Source organism: Equus przewalskii, chromosome 3, assembly GCF_037783145.1.
Source record: "Equus przewalskii isolate Varuska chromosome 3, EquPr2, whole genome shotgun sequence".
NCBI classification, from domain to species: domain Eukaryota; kingdom Metazoa; phylum Chordata; class Mammalia; order Perissodactyla; family Equidae; genus Equus; species Equus przewalskii.
Window position 1 is genome coordinate 48,297,207 of NC_091833.1, and position 12,810 is coordinate 48,310,016.

Genomic DNA, 12,810 nt, shown 5'->3' on the forward strand with positions numbered 1-12,810 from the left:
TGTCTAGGATCCAAGCATAATTTGTAGGTGCCTCTGAATATAAAAAAGATATTTCTTTTTCTCCATGGTAGAATTATTGATTGGTTTTACACAAGCTGAAATTTTAAAAATCTCTCTTATATAAGAAATGAGGTTGTATGGAACTGGGCTATCCCAATTAATTAATCTTATCAAGAGATAAAATTAATCCATTGATATCCATTAATGGGCCCAATTAAATTTATTTATATTCCAAACTAGTTATGTGTTCTGATGTAAGCCTTAAATTTGGGAGAAGGCTAATGTGTCTTCATTAGTAAAACTGCCAATTTAGATGTTTTTTCAAATGCCGCAAGTAGTCCAGTTGGATTTTCTGGTTCATAGAAACACAAAAAAATGCACAGTTATATGCTCCCAGTATTATTTTCTAAGTCAAATTCAGTGTCAGAGAAAGATTCTCAATTTACACTTTTGCAGACAGATAATCTTAAATAACGTATGTGTGTCTCAGCATCCTGGGGCTGGTCTGCTTAATTCACAGGAACCAATAGAAACAAATGCAAAATGAACAGGAGACTAAGGATTTCAAAAGTGAAAAGAAGCAGACAATATGCGAAAGAAATCAAGCAGGTTTTAGCTTTCATTTTTATTTTATTTTGTTTGATTTTTTTTAAGGAAACCTGTTTTTCAGGGATCTCCAATATATTAGCTCTAGGAAAATGCTCCACATCTCTTAGCAGGGCCTGAGAAGGGGAGGAATTGGGGAACCTACAGTGAGATGATACATTTTTCTTCTTTTTATTTCCCCTTGGCATTATTTTACATTTTGCAATATTTCAGTCCTTCAGAAAAGTACAGAGAATAACATGAAAAATACCTCTGTACCTGCCACCCACATTCAACCAGTGTTAACATTCTGGCATATTCACTTCATGTCTTTTTGTCTTTTAATATGCAAAAGGTTAGGATATAATTTGAAGCCCTTAGCTTCCTGCGTCCTGGTTTTTCTTCCTTGCTAGAGCCAGTCACGGTTCTGAGTCGGGAAAGTCATTTCTTTCCGTTTATTTTTCATTTTTTCTTACTATGCACTTCTAAAGTTTTCTTTATTTTCTCTCTTCATTCTTTATTTCTTGACTGTATTCTTTTTCCTATAACATAAAAAATTATTCCTTAGCTTTCTCCTAAATCAAGCAAGCATCTTGGCTTTCTCTCCCTCCTCCAGCCCAACCAATCTGCTTTATTGACAATATTTAGTTTTCTCTTCTTAACCCCTAGATTGGTTATTCTTTAATTTTATAATCAATAATTAATTAATTTTGCCAACATATTTCACCAATTTTCATGCTTACTGTTTTTTCATGCTTCCTATTATTTTTCTCTGGATTCAATCTCCTCGCTACAGTACATCATTGAGTAGTTCTTTCTGGAAAAATATGAATAGTAAATTCTTTTGCTTTCTATGTTTCTGAAAATATATTTCCCTTCCCTCTTGAGTCCATCCTAAGTAGACCATGAGCTTCTCTCAGCCACGTAATGGGAAAGTGCCTTGGGCTTCTGGCCTGCCTTGTTGTTCTTAAGAAGTCTATCTTTCATCTATCTGTGGTTCTTTTGTGGAAATGTTTCTTCTTTGGGAGATTTCAAGGTTTTTTTCTTTATTTTTGATATTCTGAAGTTTCTCTAGGGTGTGTCTAGCTATAAACATATTTTTAGTTTTCCTGCTTAGCCATCAGAGTTGACTCATATTTTTACTAAAATCTGGAAATATTTAATGATTATAACTTTGAGTCTTATTTTTTTCTTCTAAGACTAAAATGGAATGTTTGATTATTTAAATTGTTCAGTGTGTTGGCTGTCTTTCTTACTTTTTCCTCACATGGTCAGGAATATTGATTTGCAGGCTAATATTGACCAAAAGTTTCCATTTGAACCTCATCCCTATAGCCTAGAAGTTTTACAGTTGCTTCTCCCTAGAAACTCACCCCATACTGTCATTTTAGCTCACGTGCCACAGCGATGTTGACAAATACCTCAGACCAGCCACCGAGCCAGCAGGCAGCGTGGCTCAGGTCTTGACTGGGGGGCTTCCTCCTTCCTCCTCCTCAGCCCACAGCTCTTTTGAGCTTCCTTCCACTTGAATGGGAGTCTTTAGTTTCAGGCAGTGAAACCACTACCCCACAGGATGTATTTAGTTTCCATTATCCAAAAGGATCCAAATTTCCTGGCAGCATAAGCTTGCTTCCGGCCCCAAAGCCTGGCAGGCCTGCAGGTTCTACTTCATTTATCACTTTGTGTTTCAGTTCCATTTCTGGCCCACAAAGATCCTTGTCTTCCTTCTGAAAATAGCTAAGTCTTTATAATTTTCATTTTTCATGTTAAATCTATCACTATTTATGTGTTGGGAGAGGAAAAGATCCTCAGATTGTGTATTTAGTCGTTTATTTTGGCCGAAGCATTGGGAAAACAAATTTCAAGTTGTATTATGATGATTGAATTACATTTAAAAATATATAAATCTGTACATCTATATATGTATATACATGTATTTTACGTTTTCAAGGCTGATAACAAAGTCCTCAAATTAATATTTTTAAGTTTGTCATGTCTCTCCTGACATCACTATTTGAAAAACATACAAAGTCCCAGAAGCAAGTATTTGTCCATTCTTGAATGAAGAAATCTGTGTTGATTTTATGTCTCTTTGAGGTATTTGAATACAAATCAGTTTGGGGAGACTCACATTTCCACATTCAGATTGCTTACTTTTATGGCACTGAACTGAAAGTTCTCACTGAAATAAACAGTGCCATCTACCGGTTGAATTTTTGTCATAAAGAGAGTTGAGTAAAATGACAGTTGATAGGACCTCCCATTGCACCTAATTCGATTCCCTCACATAATTTGCTTTCACCCTCACGTAATGGCTCAGTGAAGAGCCGGAAGTAGAACCCTGATCTAAAACACACAGGTGTTTCAGTTTAACAATGGTACCATCTTTAGAAATGACCGAGGACACGGGGACTTCGAAATAGCCATATTTGAGTTGGTAAACAAGAATTTTGTTACAGCACATTAGCTTTCTGTAATTCTTTTAAAATTATTTTCTCCCTTGGAAAAATTCTATATTGAAATGTAATGAATTAAAGGTACTGAGTAGTCTTCAGTATCATTGTAACATGAGAAGAAACACTTCATCTTCTGGAATAAGGTGGCAGGACAGAATGAGCTGCATGGTTAGGTACCTGTCATTAAGGACCTGCCCCTTCTAGAACGCTGGGGTTGGAGCTGCTTGGTATCTTTGTCAGCTTGGGCTCAGGAATGAGTGAGAAGGAGGCGACAGGCAGCAGAGCTCAGCCCATGAACTGATAAATACTAACGTAAAGAAAATAGCAAAATTAGATGGTAATGACATATCCCAAATAAAAGCTTAGCTTATAAGCTAATGTATTGGATCTTTAGAATACAATGGTAACTTTCCTACAAAAATCATGTCAGTAAATAGTTATTTATAAGAGAGGTTTATTATGTCTCATCTGGATTTTATTTTAGCCAGGAGACTCAAATCCCACTCCTTGATAATTACCTTCCTGGGGTCTGCAGCCCCTAAAGGCACTTGTCATTGTTCACTGAACCCTAAGATTATAGAAGACCTTAATATTTCAGTTCATCAATGATATAGTTTCTAGGCAATATATCCCTCATTACAATTCCCAGATATAATCAGCTACAGCTATCTAGAGCTGTAACCACAAGAGAGATTAGCAATCAGTCAAATAAATCTCAGATCAGAGAATCTTAAAAACCCAATATTGCTTTTGGGGTAAATATTTTAAATCTCAGCTCTCTAGTGAGGGAAATCCTAATCTTATTTCAAAATTATCTAAGACGGTGAAATTATGTATTAATTTTAAAGAAAAAATGTAAAAGTTTTCCTTTAGTCCATGATCATCAGGGTTGAGTCATAAATTTGTATGCTAAATAAAATATTAAAAAATCAGCTGCTTGTGGAGTTGAACCTTGATGATTCTGATCATTTAATCTCCATTCAAGACACAGATTGACATTTGAAGAAGAAAATCACTTCATGATTTTGTTCTTAGTAAGGTGATGATAAAGTCCAGTTTGCTGTATTGCTAAAGCTGACGATGAGGGAAACATTAATACATAAGAGGAGAAACAGTAAAAGAACTAATCTAATAAGTGCATCTCCATCTAATGCTAAAGGAAAATTTTATTAATTGCCTGAAGGGATAGAAAAGGAAGGTCAGAACAATCACACTTGATTTTCTCAACCAAAGGAGAAAATTTCCCGAGTGGCAGACTGAGGCTATGCGGTCAACGCCACTGACTGTCAAAGTGGGACCTATTTGGCTGAGCCTCACACACCTACAATTCATGCACAGATATTCACTGCCCAGGCTAAGGAGCCCCCACAGACAACTTGAAATTGAGAGTTGGTCCAGAAAAGCATTAACTCAAGTGGTACGAAGCTGCTGCTGCCACCACTGGTGAAGCCAAGAAATCAGCATAATGATTGTCCAGGTTTTTCATTAAGATCAAACATTTTCCATATGGTGATGAGAGATTTGGCTGACAGTGTGTGGTGGCACCACAGCTTCTGGAGATAAATGTAATAATCATAAACACTAATGGAAATTACATTATAAAATGGGAGAGAAAAAGGCCTTTTATCAAGTAATATGGGCAAATGTTTGTGTCAGTTATGGAAAGACAATGAGAAATGCCTTGTTTGATGAAATTCCAATTTTCCTCATCAAATGAAATTAAAAATAAAATTGTTAAGGGTCCGCTATCTGACAATGATACAAATGAAACAAAACAATATAGGACAATCTTTTAAATAACATTCCTTTTGGGGAACAGTAGGTTGGTAAATGAGATTGTGAATTGGAGAAATTATACTCTTTTGGTTTCTAACTAGTTTCCTCGATTTTGCAGCAACTAAATTCTCCCTATGACCCCTCCCACCCTTGATGGGACTGAATTGCATTCCCCCAAAATTTATATATTGAAGCCCTAACCCCTATGTGACTATATTTGGATATTGGGCCTTTAAGAAGATAATTAAGGTTAAAAGAGGCCATACGGGTGGGGCCCTAACCCAAAAGGACTGGTCTTCTTAGAAGAAGAAAAAGAAGAGACACAGAAGCTCTCTCTCCACGTGTGCAGAGGAAAGGTCATGTGAGAACACAATGAGAACACAGTGAGAACACAGTGTGAGAACATAGTGAGAACACAGTGAGAACACAAAGGAAAGGTCTACAAGACAAGAGGCGAGCCCTCACTAGAAACCAACCCTGCAGGCACCTCCATGTTGGACTTCTAGTTTCCAAAGCTGTGAGAAAGTGCATATCTGTTGTTTAAATCATCCAGCCTAAGGTATTGTATTACGGCAGCCTGATCAGACTAAAACAACCCCCAAATGCTATGTTAATATAATTATGCATAAGTGATACCAAAGGTAAAGTATTAAAGGAAAACCATTTGGAGAAACTCAAAATTATTCAAAACAATGACCAACACTTAATCTGGCTACTTCTTCGACTTCTTCTTCTCCCTCTCCCCTTCCTCCTCCCCATCCCCTCCTCTTCCTCTGCTCCCCCCTCCCCATCTTCCTTCTCCTCCTCCTTCTCGTTCTTCACAGTATTGTTGTTGTTGTTATTGTTACTGTCATTATTAGTATTATATAGTGTTACCACCTTTAACGTCTATCATGAACTCTGTAGTTGCCCCCAGTCCAAGTCTTTAGACACATAAAGTATGGGGACTAGTTTTTGTAAGCCATCTACTATATACTGTTCTAGGTTTTGAGAACATAATATATTGTTCTCAAATTCTGAATTGTCATGTTATGTCTATTTTAAATAAAAGATAAGAGAATAAGACAAGAGAATAAATTGTCTAAGGTTATATACCTAGTATTTGGAGGAGCTATAAACCTACATAATTATGTCTTTCCCTAGAACCCGTGGCCTGTTCACTACACCATTACACCTCAGGAGCACAATTTGCCCTGACTTTTTCCAAATTTGTGTGCTTTCCCTAAGCTTATGAGCTTATTATGTTAGCATTTAGTTGGAAGGTAGCATTAATGGACCCAAATGCCGCAGTCTGAATCCTGCAGGGCTCTATTAGCTGAATTATCCTATAGGACCTCGAACTCACCAGAAACCGATACAACTGTTTTTTACATTTTTAAACAAAATAAGTTGAAAGTCTAAATGTAAACCAGTTATATTTCTGAAAGAATATCTAATTTCTTAATTGTATGTCATTTTATTTGTGAAGACATAGGTATTCTTGTGTCAAAACTGTCTGAAGAAAAGTAGTCTATCAAGTGTTTTCTTAAATATAAAATGATAGGTCTAAAAAAATAGTCAACAAGATTTTATTTCAAAGGACAGAATCTTTTTGCTAATATTCATTTTTTGGATCTTTTTGATTCTACTTAGTTCAGATTTCTCAAAATTGATTTGATTTTTTTTCCTAAATATAGAAGTAGATATTTTTAAAATTTCTTCACTACAGAAGGGTGTAAAAAGGGAAACCGATAATCCTACCACCAAAAATTTTTTATTTTATATTGAGAGAGTCAAGCCAGGAAAAATGCAAAAAGCTAAAAAAAAAACCCCAATTATTTTTTCTCTTCTAAAAATATTAAGGACAATAAATAATAACTAAGTTAAAGAGAAAATGTTCTACAATACCTGGTTGTTGTAGTTTATTTGGGTTTTGTCTGGAGAAAAATTCTTGAGTTTTAGATGTAACTTACATAAAATACTTAAACATTTATATATTTATGTTGAAACAATGATCATATATTCAGAGCTGAAAACAATACCTGGAATATACAAGCTGTAGCTGCTTTTGAGGGGAGGGAGTTGATGTGAGACTAGATTCTGGTGATAATGAATGTCTTTATAATACAATGTAACAATTACTTTCCAGATATTCCTTTAGGTAATCTATTTCATTTACTTTTGGATCTTTTCCCTGCTGTCTTATTATTCCTGTTCCTTCTGAATGATTTTATGATTGTGCTGAGACAAGCGAGGACCTGAAAAACATCAGTTGCATTTCTTACTGGAAGCTAATTAAAGACATACGAAGTCCTTGCACTTCACTACAGCACATAAGCAATGCGTCAAGAGAAGCTGCAAGTTCTACGGACAATAGAGGAAAAGCTGGCCCTCACCAAATAAATATAAACCCAAGATATAAACTAAGATGATGATATTTAGAACGTTCAACTATTTTGATCTCAGGAGCTTATGTTCATTAAAAATGTTTATAGATTCATTCAAAAATGTTATCATCCTATTACAGCAGAAGCCACATTCCCACATGACTCCAGATAGGTCAGAGTGCCAGATCTAGAGCACAAAGCAGATTTTATACTGGATTCACACAGAGGTGCCTAAAGCCGTGTACAACAGAAGCGGATGGTTCCATTCGTGCTCTGTATTGACCCTTCCGAAAGCAGGTTGTCATGTCTATTGGGGCAATGACTTCCAAACATTGCTACAATACTGAGTCATATCAAGATAGCATTTAAACCAATCCTGGTCAATGATCAGGGTGTATGCCACCTTTTCCCTTAATATCCCCTGTAAAAACTACTCCAGAAAGCAAGTATCAAACAGTGATCACTTAGAACTCTGCTTAAAAAAACGGCTGTCAGTGAATTTCATAAATTGTCCAAGTAATGATTCCTTGAGAATTGATAGTGAAAACTTTCTCAAATATTACTTCAAAACTAATAAGAATTATTTTTTCCCTTTCAGAATGACAATCTATTGACGTTGCTTGCGTTAAAAAAAATAAAGCTTAAATTTCTCATTATTGTAGCTATATTAATAAAGCTAACCCTCCAACTTTATAGCTTACTATAATACTTTAAAAAACCTTAATGGGGCTGGCCTGGTGGCACAGCAGTTAAGTTCACATGTTTGGCTTCAGCGGCCCAGGGTTCTCGGAGTCGCATCCCGGGTGGGGACATGGCACCACTTGGCAAGCCATGCTGTGGTAGGTTCCCCATATATAAAGTAGAGGAAGATGGATATGGATGTTAGCTCAGGGCCAGTCTTCCTCATCAAAAAGAGAAGGATTGGCAGCAGATGTTGGCTCAGGGCTAATCTTCCTCAAAAACAAAACAAAACAACAACAAAAACCTTAAAATGACTGCAAAAGAAAAACAGCAGGTAGGAAACTAAAATAGTAAGCAAACTAAAATTGATAAAACATTCAAGTAATAAACATTGACCTCAGGGTACATGCATAGATAGATATACATTGTTTTCTAGTCAATCAAATAAATATTCTCAAGCCCCTAGTGTTGTGTCAAAGAGCGTTACTTGTCTAAGTGATTTTTGGTTAATTCTGTCTTGGAGCAGCATCACCCAGTTCTCCTGGCGATTTGGGGGACAATTGCCAGAAGTTGGACAATATTGAGGGATGTGTCAAAGTTTGGTTTCGGCCTCTGCATTTGGCTAAAATCTAACATTTGAATTCATCTTTGGTCTGATCCTTTGAAAGTCCAGAGAGCCAAATGAGTGTGGTGACGTTATTTCCGGCCTCGTCAGCATGTGTGTGATCAACACGATCACACAGAAGACCGCCGCATCCAAGAAAGGAGCAAGGAACACAAAGACATACTTCAGACTGATTGTTAGTGTCTCATTACTCACTTTCAAAGATAGGTAACCTGGAGTGCAAATATTTTTATGATAAAGTTTTATCAGTTAATTTGAAGTATAAGTGTATATTTATCATTGCAGTAGTAAAATGGAGCAATAATTAATGATGATTCTGCAAGTTATGAATTATTTTTACATAAACCCTTTTAAAAACTTTCAAGTAGTAAAATAAATGGGGAAATAGATTGACCTTTATGAATGTTAAGGGAAATATATTACATAGATAAATTTTAGGAAAAACATTATGTTCTTTTGGAGCCACAAACTGCTTTAAATAATTTCAACACTAATAAATCAAAACAAAGACTAGGTCATATTATGCTTCTATATTTGTAAAATTGTTCGGAGACTAGTATATATAACTTTAAACAAAACGACCTCTAAGAACTGAATTTAATGTTTAATTATTTCATTCCTATTTCGGCCTTGAATGTTTCCATAAACAGTCCTATCTGCTGGTTCTTTAGTCTTAGAAAAAGTGATGTAACAGATGGATACCAACTTGGCTCCTTTGTTCATCACATGCGAGAGGTGGCAACAATATACAGGCAGGGGCCTGAGCAGAACGAGCCAAAAGACAGCTCCGGTCCACTGAGTCCCTCAGCGCTCAGTGCAGTGACGAGAGAAACAATCCCGCAGCTCGCAGCGCTAAGGCATTATTGTTCCTGTGCTATTAAGCCAGACAATAATTAAAACAATTGATTTGCAAGCTAAAATTTCAGACTTATTCTTTTATCCTAGATATTCATTCCAGAAGATGATAGTCTCCTTTAGCCAAATACTGACTTTTGACACAGCCATTTGACATTTTCTTAATGCATATGCATCACATATATATGCACACACACGACTATCTTTGGGAAAATTTTTAACGATGAAGGAAATGTTTACACTATAGAAAAGCTTGAAAGTTCATAAGAAACTAAAAAATACAACAAACACATTTCTGCATCCCTACAATAGTATATAATTTTCATTTTTTTATATGTGTAATTCACATGTACATATATACGCACAAACATACACATAAACACATCCACTATCCTTGGGTTATTTAGACAAAAATTTAAAAACGCTAAGGGGATACTTCTTTTAATCTTTTAGAATTAAAGGATTAGTCTCTGTATCTGTCTACAAAATTGTCTGGAAAACTTGCACATTTTTATATGAATATCTCTTCACTTTGCTGCCCCCAAAGGAACAGAAGGCAAAATTTTCAACGGACATGATAATGCAACACTTCCAACATGGATACATTTGTTATAGGCCGAAAAGCTGCATCATATAATGAGTGAGTCCGTGAAACCAAGTCAAAATGATTTTCTGTAAATTAACCAAACTGTTCTTGAAAAAGCTGGATAGATATTTGATCTTGTGGGTATTTCCTATTATTCCTTGTGATTAAGATGAAACATATCACATTTGCACAAGTAAAGAAACGTGTATTTATAGACAGGAAAAATTTGTTTATATTTGGACTTGAATAATACATTTTAAGTAACGTTTGCTGCCATAGAATCGACCATGAATTAATACTAATGTTTCCCATGAACATTTGATATTGAGGGAAACATGGTCATTTCTCTTTTTCCAAATCCAATTTCTAACATTCCTTCTGAACTTGAAGGTCCATTAGCTAATATAAAGATAGATGTAGGGGCCAGCCCTGTGGCCTAGTGGTTAAGTTTGGCGCACTCTACTTTGGTGGCCTGGGTTTGGTTCCTGGGCGCAGACCTACACTACTCATTGGCAGCCATGTGGCAGCAACCCACATACAAAATAGAGGAAGATTAGCACAGATGTTAACTCAGGGCCAATCTTCCTCAGTAAAAAAAAGAAAGAAAAAAAAAGATGTAAGAGTGTCACATGAGAGCCATCATACTTTGTCCTCCTAGACTAGACTAAAATTTAATGTTTACTTGTTATGGATATTGCACCTCTTTATCTAGTTCCTAATAACTTTTTTTAGCAAGCTGTAACTATGTTCTCTGCTTCAGTATTTAGTGACAATAGGCCAGACATAACTGCATCATTGGGAGTGGAGTAGCTCTGCGGATATTTTAAGACAACATGTTCCCCTTAATTTCTGCCCAAACACCCAGGAGCCGATGGGGTCTGAGACCTCTTGGTTTCAATGAATCTTCTATTTTGATAGAATTTTGTATTTCCTCTCTGGTTCATGACCTGCCTATGGGATTTGAAGCTTGTCAGCCAGAGCTTTTATGGAAATTTGTACAACTTTGTGTATGACTTTAATTTCCATTTCAGTCAACATTTTAATTAGCAGAACTATTTCTAGGGCCTTGAAAGATTATTTTTATTCATCCAATTCTGAAAATCTCTAGTTGTCTAGCCTCTTCTTTATGTAGACACTTTAGGAATGGTGCTCATTAAAATGGCATTTGGAAATGACAGAAGGAGAAAATGTTTCAAAGAAAAATCTAAAGTACTGAACAATAAAATAATTAACTATAGGGGTTTTTCGATTTAGTTGTTATATATCATTCATATTAAACAGTTTTGTGTTTACTTCTTATCTGATCTGATAGAATTCTATAAGAAATGATATAAGAACGCAAATGAATGGTAAAATCAACTTATTACAATTGATGTAGTTTTAAAATAGTAAGTAGAATTTAATCACAACAAATAAATTTGATAATAAATAGACAGTGAAGAGATCTCAAAATCATGTAATCCAAACATAAAACAAAGGCTCAAATCCTTTCTTCAATATTTTGGCTAAGACGCGTTTCAGAGTATGCTGAAGCACTATTTGGAAAACAGGCTTTATCTCTCTATTAGAACTAATCACTCCCTCTGTAGATTTACAGAGCTTTGAAAAGGTCTCTATTCAGACTACAGAGAACACTCGTATGCCATTGTGTGCACATGTGTGCTTCTGGGTTACATATGCGTTTCTGGAAGTCATCTTTGTATTTTCAGGAGTTGTATAAGTACCTAGAATGCAGGTGAATCAAAGAAACTCTCCCAATAATAAGAATCACACAACCTTGGGAGTCAGCCCATTAAATATTTGATAGCTCTGTCAAAAAGCTCTGTAGTTATGTTGAGCTGATTTCTCTCTCCCTGTAGCACCTAATTGGAGACCCTTGTTTTTTTCTGGAGACAATACGTAAAAACTCTGAACTTGACATGGCTTTATTTCACATGCAATTATTGAGGTAATCCATGACGTGTCCCACTCTATGTCCCTCTTCTGCATGCTAAGTACTCCATCCCTAGTTACTCCGAACTGAAATCACGAGGTACGACTTCAAGACTTCTATAAAACCTCTTAGTTCCTCTCAATTAAAAAAAAAATTATCTCTGGCCAGATTACTTGGAAAAATGGTTCTCAAAACTGAAATGCTATGTGTTTGAACATACAAAGAAGAACCCATCTAGTTCTAGGACTTTATTCCCAGAAGGGAACGACCTGCTTGTTCCACATTTACGCATAAAAATCTGACTGTATACGTCTTTGCATAGGGCAATATCGGACAAACTATCTTCTGTGGGAAGTTCATAGGCGCTGTACACATACACAACAAATACACATAATTTGTTCTCTGGTCAAATTAGCTTGGAAAATTTTCAGTTAATTTAAGTTTCAGCAAATTTAAATTTAACAGGTTTTTTGAATTGTAGAACACATTAGAACCTTTAATATGTTATTGTGCCTGATGACCTCCTGAGGGATGAACATAGTGCAGTGTTTCCCAAACTTTTTTGACCTCAGAACCCTTTTTGTAGAGTGTCTTGAAGGACACATTTTGGATTAGAATGTTGTTCCATTTGGAGCACAAAGAAGTATAGGAGACACAGAATCACCTGAAAAGTTAAATCGAAGTTATTTGTGTAACACAAATGTGATTACTGTGGAAAATTCACACTTCCTAGTCCTAAATGCTACAGCAAATATGAGAAGACTAGATGTGTCAAGAGAACAAGGTATTTGGGCACTTGGTTCCTGGAAAATAAATCAAAGTGTGGCATTCTCCAGTGGAAACAAGCTAAGAGCTAGGGGTAACTTGGACTCAAAGAGAAATGCAGAGTTCTGCCTTGACTCAAATCTTGTGAGTCAAACTGTTTCTACGTTTCTTGAAGTCTTTGA

The 12,810-nt window shown here is 35.8% G+C and overlaps 1 long non-coding RNA gene across 1 annotated transcript; it reads left to right on the plus strand.

Moving 5' to 3' along the window:
* Positions 1-5,276: 5,276 nt before the first annotated feature.
* Positions 5,277-10,008, plus strand: LOC139082642 (uncharacterized). The gene is made up of 3 exons (XR_011538849.1): positions 5,277-5,376; positions 8,533-8,664; positions 9,892-10,008. It is a non-coding gene; the product is annotated as an uncharacterized lncRNA (long non-coding RNA).
* The last annotated feature ends 2,802 nt before the right edge of the window (positions 10,009-12,810 follow it).